This window comes from Ruditapes philippinarum, unplaced genomic scaffold, assembly GCF_026571515.1.
Source record: "Ruditapes philippinarum isolate M1 unplaced genomic scaffold, ASM2657151v2 ctg421_1_1_1_1, whole genome shotgun sequence".
In the NCBI taxonomy this organism is placed as follows: domain Eukaryota; kingdom Metazoa; phylum Mollusca; class Bivalvia; order Venerida; family Veneridae; genus Ruditapes; species Ruditapes philippinarum.
Window position 1 is genome coordinate 272054 of NW_026858341.1, and position 11477 is coordinate 283530.

The window sequence follows — 11477 nt, forward strand, 5'->3', positions numbered from 1 at the left end:
CGCTAATTAGCGAGGGCGCGGGGCGAAGTTTTATTTATTAAACTTCGCCCCGCCGGACGCGGAGCGAGATTTAAGAAATAAAAAGGTAGGGTCACGGGACGAAAACACGCTAATTTGTGGGGGGGGGGGGGCGCAACGAAGTTTTATATATAATCAGAATCATATATCTAGAATGTCAGATGAGTTTTATTTCCTAAAAGGAAGAAAACGTCCTTACAGGATATGTGTGATTGATATTTTTTTGCAATTCAGGTTATTTAAATTGATCCTGTTATACAGAACACGTAATTTATCATATTTTCTGACGTTTTTATACTTTTCAATATATCAAAATACCATGCTTGTCTTTCACACAGACTATTTGAATGGTTTATGTCGTTTGTTACGTGATCAACAACCGCCTTTTTATATAAGGATTGTCATTTCTTTCTCAATTCAGATGTTTTCAAATATTAAATCGTATTTGCAAATTAAACCCTATTTTATCAGCCCCCATCTGCATTAACTGTGTTGTCAAGACTGATCCTCTCTGATAGACAAAAACTATTTACAAACAAAGTTTGAAATTGTCTGGAACTAAATGAATAAGAAATCTATAGCTTGCGGCTTCTTTTTCTTTCAATACCGCTACTTTATTGGTTTTACTTTAGAAATGTGACATAATTGCAGCCATATTTGTTAATAAGTTCACAATTTGAGTTCTGGATATAGTATTCTGTTAAGAACCTTCTCCGGAAACAGTTATAAATAATTATCTATTGCACAAAATTTATAAGTGGGGTTTAATTATTTAATATATTTCTGTAATGTATAACGCTGTGTTAAAAAGACGATTTGCGAAAAGGATATTTAGTACAAAAGAGTGCTTCTTGTTTTTTGTCTCGTATTTTGGTTTTGGCGATGTTTGAGGCTAATGTCCTCTTGTTCATGTTATTCGTTTTTTATCTGAATAATGACTGTCAAATTGGTTTCGATATGTAATTGAGAGCACTAGTTAATGTTATTGAACATTACGATAGTGAAGACGAATTCAATAAATATTCAACAAGCGATTGTTTTAACCCAAGACCGATTTATCAATCCGTAAATTTTTTATTTTGTTTGCAGACGCAAGTGTGTTACATAAAAGTCTTAAACTTAAGTCATTCGTTACTGAAATATATAAACACTCTTTGGAACATTTCCAGGATTGTACTTAAATTTGTCAAAATGTAAGTGCCTAGTTTTCAATATAATTATGATAGCAAGAAATGAGATTTAGCAATAACTATAACAGTCATGTTTATTGAAAGCGCTTATATAATATACCATTGTGTACATGGAAGTAAACACAATTGTAATATCACGGGATCATGATCAAATAAAACATTCATTATTATAAATCGGGTGAAGAAAAAATGATGAGTTTAATTACTTTTTTAAATCTACAATAAACACATGAAAATACAACATACGATATACAAATGCATAACCTGAAACGTACTGCATGTATTTTGAAACAATGACGTATAGTTTAAAGACACAAGTTTTACACGCGACTAAATGTTGTGTTGAATTCGAAGACGTTAAACATTGCAATGTCAATTTAAACAAAATGTTATATTTTCTATCCTTTGAGATCATTTAACATAACGTAAATGTCGTATTAGTATTGTCCGTAGTTCCTTGTGGTCTTATCTATTAGGTTATTTCCAGTATTTCTAGGTTCCGCCTATTGTTTCCTCGCTGAAGGCAAATACAGTCGTCCACGTGAAGAATATAAACCGCTTGAATCATTAGATAAATTCTGCTATGTGCATGTATTAGCATTTTCCAGATTTATAGACCAAGGACAATTCTATTTTAAGCGTTAAACATAAATTGTGATATATTTATGTATAACATAAACTTTTCTCGTCTCATGTCATAGGTCATTTTCAATGGTCTCGTGTCATAGGCTAATAATGCCATGATATTGTATATTAAATAAATCTGACTGCGTTATCAAATTAGGCTGATGATCAATTAAATGCCGTCTAGCATGAACAATTCTGATAACTTACTATCAGATTTAATTATTAAAATTGTCTAATGGTTTTAGAAATCATTATAGTCAATTATGTATCAATTTATGCTGATATACTGTGGTTATAAGTGATCTTGATGTCATGCATTTGACCGAAATTGCACTGTTGGGGGAATATCTTTTTAAATAGTAGAACATGAAGTACAAAAGTACAAACATTTACAGGGTGTACGCTTGCTATCTAACGGCAGATTCCATAACATTTAATTTTAAAATTAGTGTGATTAAATTACTGAAACGGAGATTATATTAAAATTCATAAAGTAAGCAATAAATGGACACTCGTTTGACAGAATTTCGATAAAACTACATTTGGTTTAAAACTGTCTATTTTCTTTCTTTCATTTCTTTGCTCTTTTTGTTTTATATTTTGTTCATTTTCTGTCGCAGTATGTATAGTATATTCACAATTTATATTATTTTCTGCAAACGTATCCCAAGTATCTTGTGTTGGAACTGTTAGTTAAGGGGAATCAAGATGAAAGTTTAGGTTGATGGTAGAGTCTAGTAAAAAACATGTTCATATTTCATTTAGAAAAAACAAATCACAATTATCAGTATGTTTTAGTTACTTTAATCTTAATTCATCAATACTAGCAATACTTTGTAAAAACCAGGGAAATCACAATCACGTCAATAGTTTTTTTTATATAAAATGCGATTCACAGGAGACCATGTCTGTTGCACGCATTTAATTTTCTTCGGATAACTTTGAATCACTTTTGAAGAAATTGATGAAAAAAATCTTTTTGAGTACATTTTTAATTAAGTCAAGATGTACAAAATCCACATATTTCAAACAACATATGTGTAGGCTTCTGTCTCAGTACTGAAAAATATAGAACACATACAGCTGCTTGTCCGAATTACATTTGTTCTTCGTCATTTGGTATAACTATATAGAAATATATTCAAATCGATCTTTTTTATAAAAACGCTACTTAAATTTGTTTGTAGCTGAATATTGATTAAAAGAGAATTTAGTGTGCAATTTTAAAGTACTAAGACTAATGTAAATTGCAGCTTGAATTTACTCAGTCTGATCATAAAACTGGAAATTATATATGCAACCATTTGTATCTATTCTTATAATGAAACCAGCCTTCAGCATGTACTATTTTCAAAATACTTGTAATAGTTTTCTACAATGTGAGAAAATATGTATAAATAAAAAATGTATTAAACGGTAAACACAAATCTATTTTATTCCACCAAATAATCAAATAATATCTATACTAATTATTCTTTTTATACAATTAGGCATATACTTTTCCTTGTAAGAGAAACTGATTGAAAGGAAATAAAAGCAACAACGTACTAGTTCTTGTAAAAACTGTAGTATTTCTTCGCCGTTTTTTATTATTATTAATTTAATTTATTTTTTTATTATTATTTTTATTTCTTTAATTTTTTAGCTGAATACATTCCTAAAATGCATAGAGTTGTAGTTTAGTAAACATTGGATATTTGGAAAAGCACATGCCAGTATTACCCCTTCATTACAACTTTTTTTGGAGTATCTCAAGTTGCTTTGTTAACCTCATTAGTAGTGGATCGTTACTTTATTATAGTGCGATATAACAGAAAACTGTCAAATTCGTTTTGACGGATTATTTTGACAATTACAACTTCGTTCCTGTTTGGTTTCGGTAGGGCTTTAGGGCCACTTGTCAGTTGGTCAAGCTATGAAGGAAATTAAAGGAATAGCATGTTCTGTCAGTTGGGAAATTAAAGACAATAATCATCTTTCATATACATTCAGTTTGCTCACATTTGGCTGGTTTATTCCACTAATTATCATTAAAGCTGTTTAAAGTGGTTTATATGAATTAATTATGACATGTTCTAACTTTTTCACGCACAATTTATCACATAAATTGTTTGATCTAAACGTACCATTATTATTTGCAAGAAGTAAAAGCACATGAAAACAAACCATCTACAGGACTAAAGCTTTTTAGAATATCAGTTTAATTTAAAAAATATTATGCTTACTTATAATGGAATATCGGAATATGTACTATATTATTATATAAAAACAGTTCGTCCAACAGTACATTTGATGAAAACTGGGTTTTTTTTATTTTGAAATTGAGGCATTTTAGTGCATATAAATGTTTATGTTTTGTTTTCAAGTAAACGGGTTGTTATTTTCAAACTTTCCTATTTTCTTTTTATATTTTAGCGCATGAACATTTAAAAGTAGGTCTCTTTAAACTTATGATAAAATTGCTTCATAACTTCCTTTATTCCTTTGCATGTTTGTTATTTTCTAAAGACGTCACAAATTGAGTAGCAATACACAGTGCATTCAAATTTTAAGATTAGCATTTTTTCGGGTCAAGCATATGAAAAATTTGATATTTAACTTTATTTTTATGTTTTCATATCATGAATTGTGCTAGTTCTTTGCAAGTTTAACAGTATATTTTTCATATATCCTCTTATGTTGTAACCAAGAACAACAAATTTCGAGTAAATATATTTCTTTATTGGGAGAGTTTGTGCGTTATACATATAAGGGTCTCGTTTTGAAAGCAATTCTATTTTAAATTCATTTTTTTGACTTATTGTTCACTTTATTTACGCTCTTTTCAGAATGATTTAACATGTTATTTTTTTCCGAAAATATCTCTTGATAAACAATGTATGTCCGCTTGAGAAATACATCCATTAAATATAATAAAATGGAAAAACAAACGCCACACTAACAATTTACATGTAATAACGTTTGCCATTCAGGGGTGTTTTCTTAACGTTCATTACAAAGATAAATGGGTGTGTCCCGACTGAAAGACTAACATACCTATGTAAGATAAGAATGTAAACTGAAGACATTTATTCGGCATTAAATAAAAGAAAATCAATGAGAACAAATGCGATGTCACTATATAAAAAGTTTGTGACGTCGTCTGAAGCTTATATCTGGACAAAAATAACACGGGTTTGTTTAACAATTTTTCAGGACCATTTATTTCGAAAAATGTATTAAGGCATTGAAAATTAGTCCTTTCAAAATCTGAGAATAGTGCAAAAACATTACCCTATCATAAGGTAAAAACAACAGACAAAAATGAATATGTTACCATGTTAATATTGATTAACCCTTTCAAAATATATTTCATTGGTCTCAAACATTCCATTTATAACAATTTTAAAAAAGGTGTTACACACAATATACTACCACCTTGTGACTGATAGATTGCCTATTGGGGTTGAAGCATCATAACTTCAGCCACCGTTCATCCCTGCATGATCCTAAAAGGCGACTAAATAGATTCGAATAACTGAAATCTATGCATCCCTTAGCTTTAGCAGGTTCAATGGTTGTGACCCCTGTTGTTGCTTTAAGTTTGCAACACCCGAGGTTAGCCAAAATAATCTTTGTTTTCGGCGCCATATGACCTTAATTGTGTTGGTGCATTGAAAACAAAACAAACAAACAAACACAATATAATATTTCACAAGATTTTTACATATTTAGTTATCTACTGTACATGTAAACACGCTGTGCCTTTTTTTATAAAGTCAGACTAAACTGTGCTTGAATTATTTAAATATAAAAGTGGTGTGATATCAAATTTTAACGAAATTCAATGTTAAGTAATGTTTCAGGAACTAATTTAATGTTCTTATTTCAAGAAATGTTTAGGTAATGAAAAGAATGAACAAATATTTATATAGATGTTGATAATAATAGTAAACTAAAATATTTGAGAAATCAAAGTTATGTGTAACAGAAATGAATAAATGATTACATTTTATAATGATAAATTTAAAAAAACACCAACAGTTATAGGAAGTAACAAACACTTACATAAATAATTGATAAAAAATCGCGTGTTATATTGTCCGCTATCTTCATTTTAGAACAACCAGTCTTCACAAGTATAACCAATCCAATTCTACTTTATTCATACGTAAATTGATTTCTACTAATGTACCTGTAACAAATCAATGCAAACTAAGATTTTCCTCTGCTTTTAGGTGGCTTACACTTTGTAGATTAAAACAATTGCAATTCTCAAACCATAATTTGTATTGATAATTGGTGAGTCGTATTTCTGGACATTGTTTACGTGAAAAAGAACACTCAGAGCGGTTAATCTCATTTATTTTTAATCATACAGATATAAGACAAAACAGTTAACAATACCGTAACAAGTTAGGTTCAATAAATGTACAAGAAAAGTTGGTCATAAGAACCGCCACTTCTGCATCATAGTTTATATAACCGATCCAATTGTACTTTATTCATACATAACTTTCTACTAATGTACCTGGAACAACTCAAGGCAAAATAAGATTTTCCTCTTGATTAAGTTGACTTACTCCTGTCGTTTATTGTAGCCTTAAAACAATAAAAGCAATTTTCAAGCCATAAATTGTATTGATATTTATAATGACTTTGATGTGTCTTATATCTGGACTTTTTGTACGTGGTTAATAGAACGCTAAGAGGGGTTAATTTCATTTATATTTCATCATACAGAAGGATAATATTTTTCTCTGCCATCATCCACATGTGTATATTTTTCATTAACAGTGATAGGATAATGTAAATAAGATTTAAAGGTCTGAAATATTTTTTATAAAATTTCATTGGTTCAATAATCTTATTGTCGATTCTCCAAAGAGTTGTTACAAGGATTGTCTCTGATATTTTACACACATGTATAATTTCCGCTAACATGTTTCGGGAAAAATATGATACTGCTATTAGAAGTAAGGTTTTATAGGCTGAGCAATGATTTTGTCCATTCGCAATATAAGTGCTAAATCAAAAGGAACAATTGCCAATGGTTAACATGAATTTATTTCATATGAAAATGTCATAAAAGTTTATAACAAAAAATAACTTATTGCATGACTTTAAGATTGAAATATATTTTACACGGAACACATCAGATGCAAAATGTCCATGAATGGCGAATGTAACTATATATGCTTGAAAATTTTATAACATTTAACCATTCAAAAAGACAGATGCTTGGCTTTAAAGACATAACGTATACATTTGCAGCTCATACAATCCCATTGAGGAAAAAACTGATTTCCAATTTTATAGCTATTACGGGATATTTGAGATAATTGTCGGAAAAGATAATGAAACTGTAAAAAATGATAAAAGTAGGATATCCTCAATATCCTTATATAGAAATTAATATAAAATCACACTTCATGATTTACAGTAAAAATATATGCCTGTTTTGAAACGATGTAAGCGAATCACGAAGTAAGGTTAATGTATAATCTTTCGTCAAGATTCCATGTGAGATTTAATGTTTATATTGTTGTTTTACTCATATACATTTGTTTGCAAATTCCCGCGTAACCAATTATGGTCAATATTTATTTAAAAAAAATTCGAATGATGTTTATTAAATCATTATTGATAGACATAGAAAATTTTAACCTGCCATAAACATTTTAACTCTAAGCATACTGACATCAAATGAACATTTGCATACGACAAGTGCATACCAAGATAAGTCCGCGTATCTGCAATCTGCACTGTTCGCTATTAAGTGAAAACTAGCTTTTATTTTTCCCCTAAAATTAATGTATATATATATGGTTAAATTGAAAAATTCAAAGTTTAGTGCAAACTACCAATTCATTCTTCGTCAGCAGCTTTCCTGTTTGTGTTATGTATATAACTTGGGTAATTTATTGAATTTGGCATACATAATTCAAATCTAAATGTTTAATTCTCCTAACGCCGGTTCGAGGGTGCGTTGGCGATAGCTTGCAGTACCTTTCCCGTCCACGAACAACTCGATCAAGCTAATTCTGCAACATTCTCAATTTTCCGTTGTGTGTGTTTTTTTAAGGTTTCCATTTATAACGGAATAATAAAGCAAATAATGATTTTACAAGTAATGCCATAATAATGACGAAATAACAGCATTCACTTTATCTTACGATCAAAAAGGTCATCACAAAATTTTAATAAAGCAACCATCATACTATTCCTAATATAGCTTGCCTTATGATCACATTGCCAACAGTGAATCACGGGTTTTCTTACGTGTAACAAGTGCATATGTCAATTCTAAATTGTCTAGATAACTTAAATCATTATAATTATACGTGTTCGTCTGCGGAAGATTTTAAAGGAATTATGTAAGGTTTCTTTGACATAAAGGGGTATTAATTTTCTGTGGACAGTTTTAAACTGTATGACGTAGGTTAATACTAATATCTTGTGTGCAAAATCACAGATCATTCGCTTAATCTTTTGGTTATTTTGGGTATATTCATTTATCATCGTCGTGTTTTAAAGTTTTAAATGCCGCGATTGATTACTGTACAATTTTCAAAGTTTATGATTTTAAATTTGTGTCATTACAGGAGTTACCTTAGACTTTAATGAACACATATTTGTTCTTTAAAATGCCTCTTTTAACAATACAAATAATTGGCTTTGGTGATGATTGTTAATTGAAATAGTGTACGGATCATACCATTAACAAGTTTGCCATTTCATATAGAAACAAAGGTAAATTTAGACAAATAATAAATAATTTGTAGATATTTAGCAACCAACAGTATAGTTTTTTTTTTTTTTCTTTTTTTTTTTAATTTTTTTCACCCCCTTGATTGATAGCCCCTAAAAAAAGTTTTTTTAAAATTTTCGGGTTTTTACAGGAAAAATTTTCCCCCAAATTTTTTTTAAAAACAAATGTTGTTTTTTTTTAACTTTTTGGGGGAATTTTTAGTTTATTTTATTTTTTCCCCCACTTTCGCAGAAGGGGAAAGGTATTTTTTGTTTTTTGCATTTTGTGGGCCCTTTCCGCCCCGTCGGAAACGTGGGGTCCGTGACCCAAAAGGGTTTTTCCGAGTGATAACTAAAGAACCGTGGGCCCTAGGAACTTCAAACTGGTATGGTAAATTGGATATGACCGCAGAGGCCCCCTATTAAATTTTGGGGTTAAGGGGTAAAAAGGCCAAGGTCCCCTTTTGCCCTTTGTATTTAAAAAAGTTTTCCGATCAATAACTAAAGAACGCTTAGGCCTAGGGACTCTAAACTTGTTATGTTGATTGGTTATGATCAGTAGATGACCCCTATTGATTTTGGGTCAAGGGTCAAAGGTCAAGGTCACATTGACCTCTTAGGTAAAAACGGTTTCCGATCAATAACTAAAGAACCCTTAGGCCTAGAAAACTTCAAACTTGGTATGGGTGATCGGTCATGACCAGCAGATGACCCCTATTGATTTTTTGGGTTAAGGGGTCAAAGGTCAAGGTCACATTGACCTTGTAGGTAAAAACGGTTTCCGATCAATAACTAAAGAACCCTTAGGCCTAGGAACTTCAAACTTGGTATGGTGATTGGTCATGACCAGCAGATGACCTATTGATTATGGGGTCAAGGGGTCAAAGGTCAAGGTCACATTGACCTTGTAGGTAAAATCGGTTTCCGATCAATTAACTAAAAACGCTTAGGCTTAGGAACTTCAAACTTTGTATGATGATTGGTCGTGACCAGCAGATGACCCCTATTGAGTTTTGGGTCAAGGTGCCAAAGGTCAAGGTCACATTGACCTTGTAGGTAAAATCGGTTTCTGATCAATAACTAAAGAACGCTTAGGCCTAGGAACTTCAAACTTGGTATGTTGATTGGTCATGACCAGCAGATGACCCCTATTGATTTTGGGATCAAGGGATCAAAGGTCAAGGTCACATTGACCTTGTAAGTAAAAACGGTTTCTGATCAATAACTAAAGAACGCTTAGGCCTAGAAACTTCAAACTTTGTATGATGATTGGTCATTGCCAGCTGATGACCCCTATTGATTTTGGGGTCAAGGGGTCCAAGGTCAAGGTCACATTGACCTTGTAGATAAAAACGGTTTCCGATCAATAACTAAAGAACGCTTAGGCCTTGGAACTTCAAACTTTGTATGATGATTGGTCATGACCAGTAGATGACCCCTATTGATTTTGGGGTCAAGGGGTCAATGTCATATTGACCTTGTACTTAATGACGGTTTCTGACCAATAACTCAACAAATCAAGTTGCCTTGGTTGATATTTTTATATTAAACTAAAAATGCTTTTGGTATACACATTTGACGGTCTTATGTAATATAACAACTTGGCTGTCATTAATGAGGCCTACATGATTCATAAAATTTATGCATATATTATTTGGTAAGATTTGTAATAACTTAAATTGCTGCACACAACCTATGGGGTCACATAATTATTACCTTGTGACTAGTCATGACCAGTAGATACTAGATAACCCTTATTAATTGTTTGTTCACTGGGTCAGAAGTCATGCATAATAACCTGATCATATGACTAATTGGCTGCCGATAGGGGGCATTGCCACATGTTTTACAAACATATCTTGTTCAAATTTATTTTAGCTCGACGGTGTTTGAAACTGAAAGCTTATTAAAACACATTTGAATCCGTTTCAGAAACCAGTACAAAGCAATGTCAAAACTTTTGCTAAAAAAACAACGACTTCCCACTAACAGGGTTGGAACCCTCGCGCACTTCTATGCTTTATAAATGCAATTACAAATTTGTAGTTGAGAACGTGGTAGAAATATATTGAAAGTATAAAATGAAGTACAAAACAGGTTCTTTTTTCAACAACAATTTCTGTTGAATTTTATTTTTAGACACAATATATATATTTTTTATAATTCATTCTTTATATTAGAGAAAGCAATATTTAGTATCTAAGTCATATATGATGACATACCAATGCACTTTTATTAATATATATGTTTATGAAACAAATTGCAATATTGAGAAAATTTGCTCAAGAAAGGTTGCAAGGGGGCAAAATTAAGGGGTGTTCCAATTTTTTCCCCAAATTCCCTTTCATGTGCCGTTTTTTAAATAAAAAAACCAAAGTCGGGGCCAGTTTTCATGTAATTTTTCCCGGGCTATTAAAATTTTCCGGGGGAAATCAATTTTTTTCCATTTTTTTAAAATGTAGTAAAGGGGCAAGGAAAATTTTTGAACTTTTCCCAAAATTTAAATTTTTAGAGAAAAGAGCTTAGATTTTAAAAGTTCCCCCCGGTTTTTAACACAAAAAAGTTTTTTAACCAAAATTTTTTTCCAAATTTAATTACAAAATATTACAAACGGGGTGGCGTACACAGAACCCCACAGGTGATTTTGTAAATTTATCTAAAATTTCTGAAAAAAAAATGTGTACAAAAAATTTACAGTTAAAAAAAACATTTTACGTATGGTAAGACGGAGTTAGCTAATTTCATTTCAAGAAAAAAGACCGATTTTCTGATTTATATAATACTGTTGAACATTTAAATGAATTTAAGCACTTCAGATATATTGTATCGTTGTTTTGTTTTGTTTTTGAGAATTATTATTATTATTATTATTATTATACTTTTTCTACTAATATAATTATTACTTTTATTATT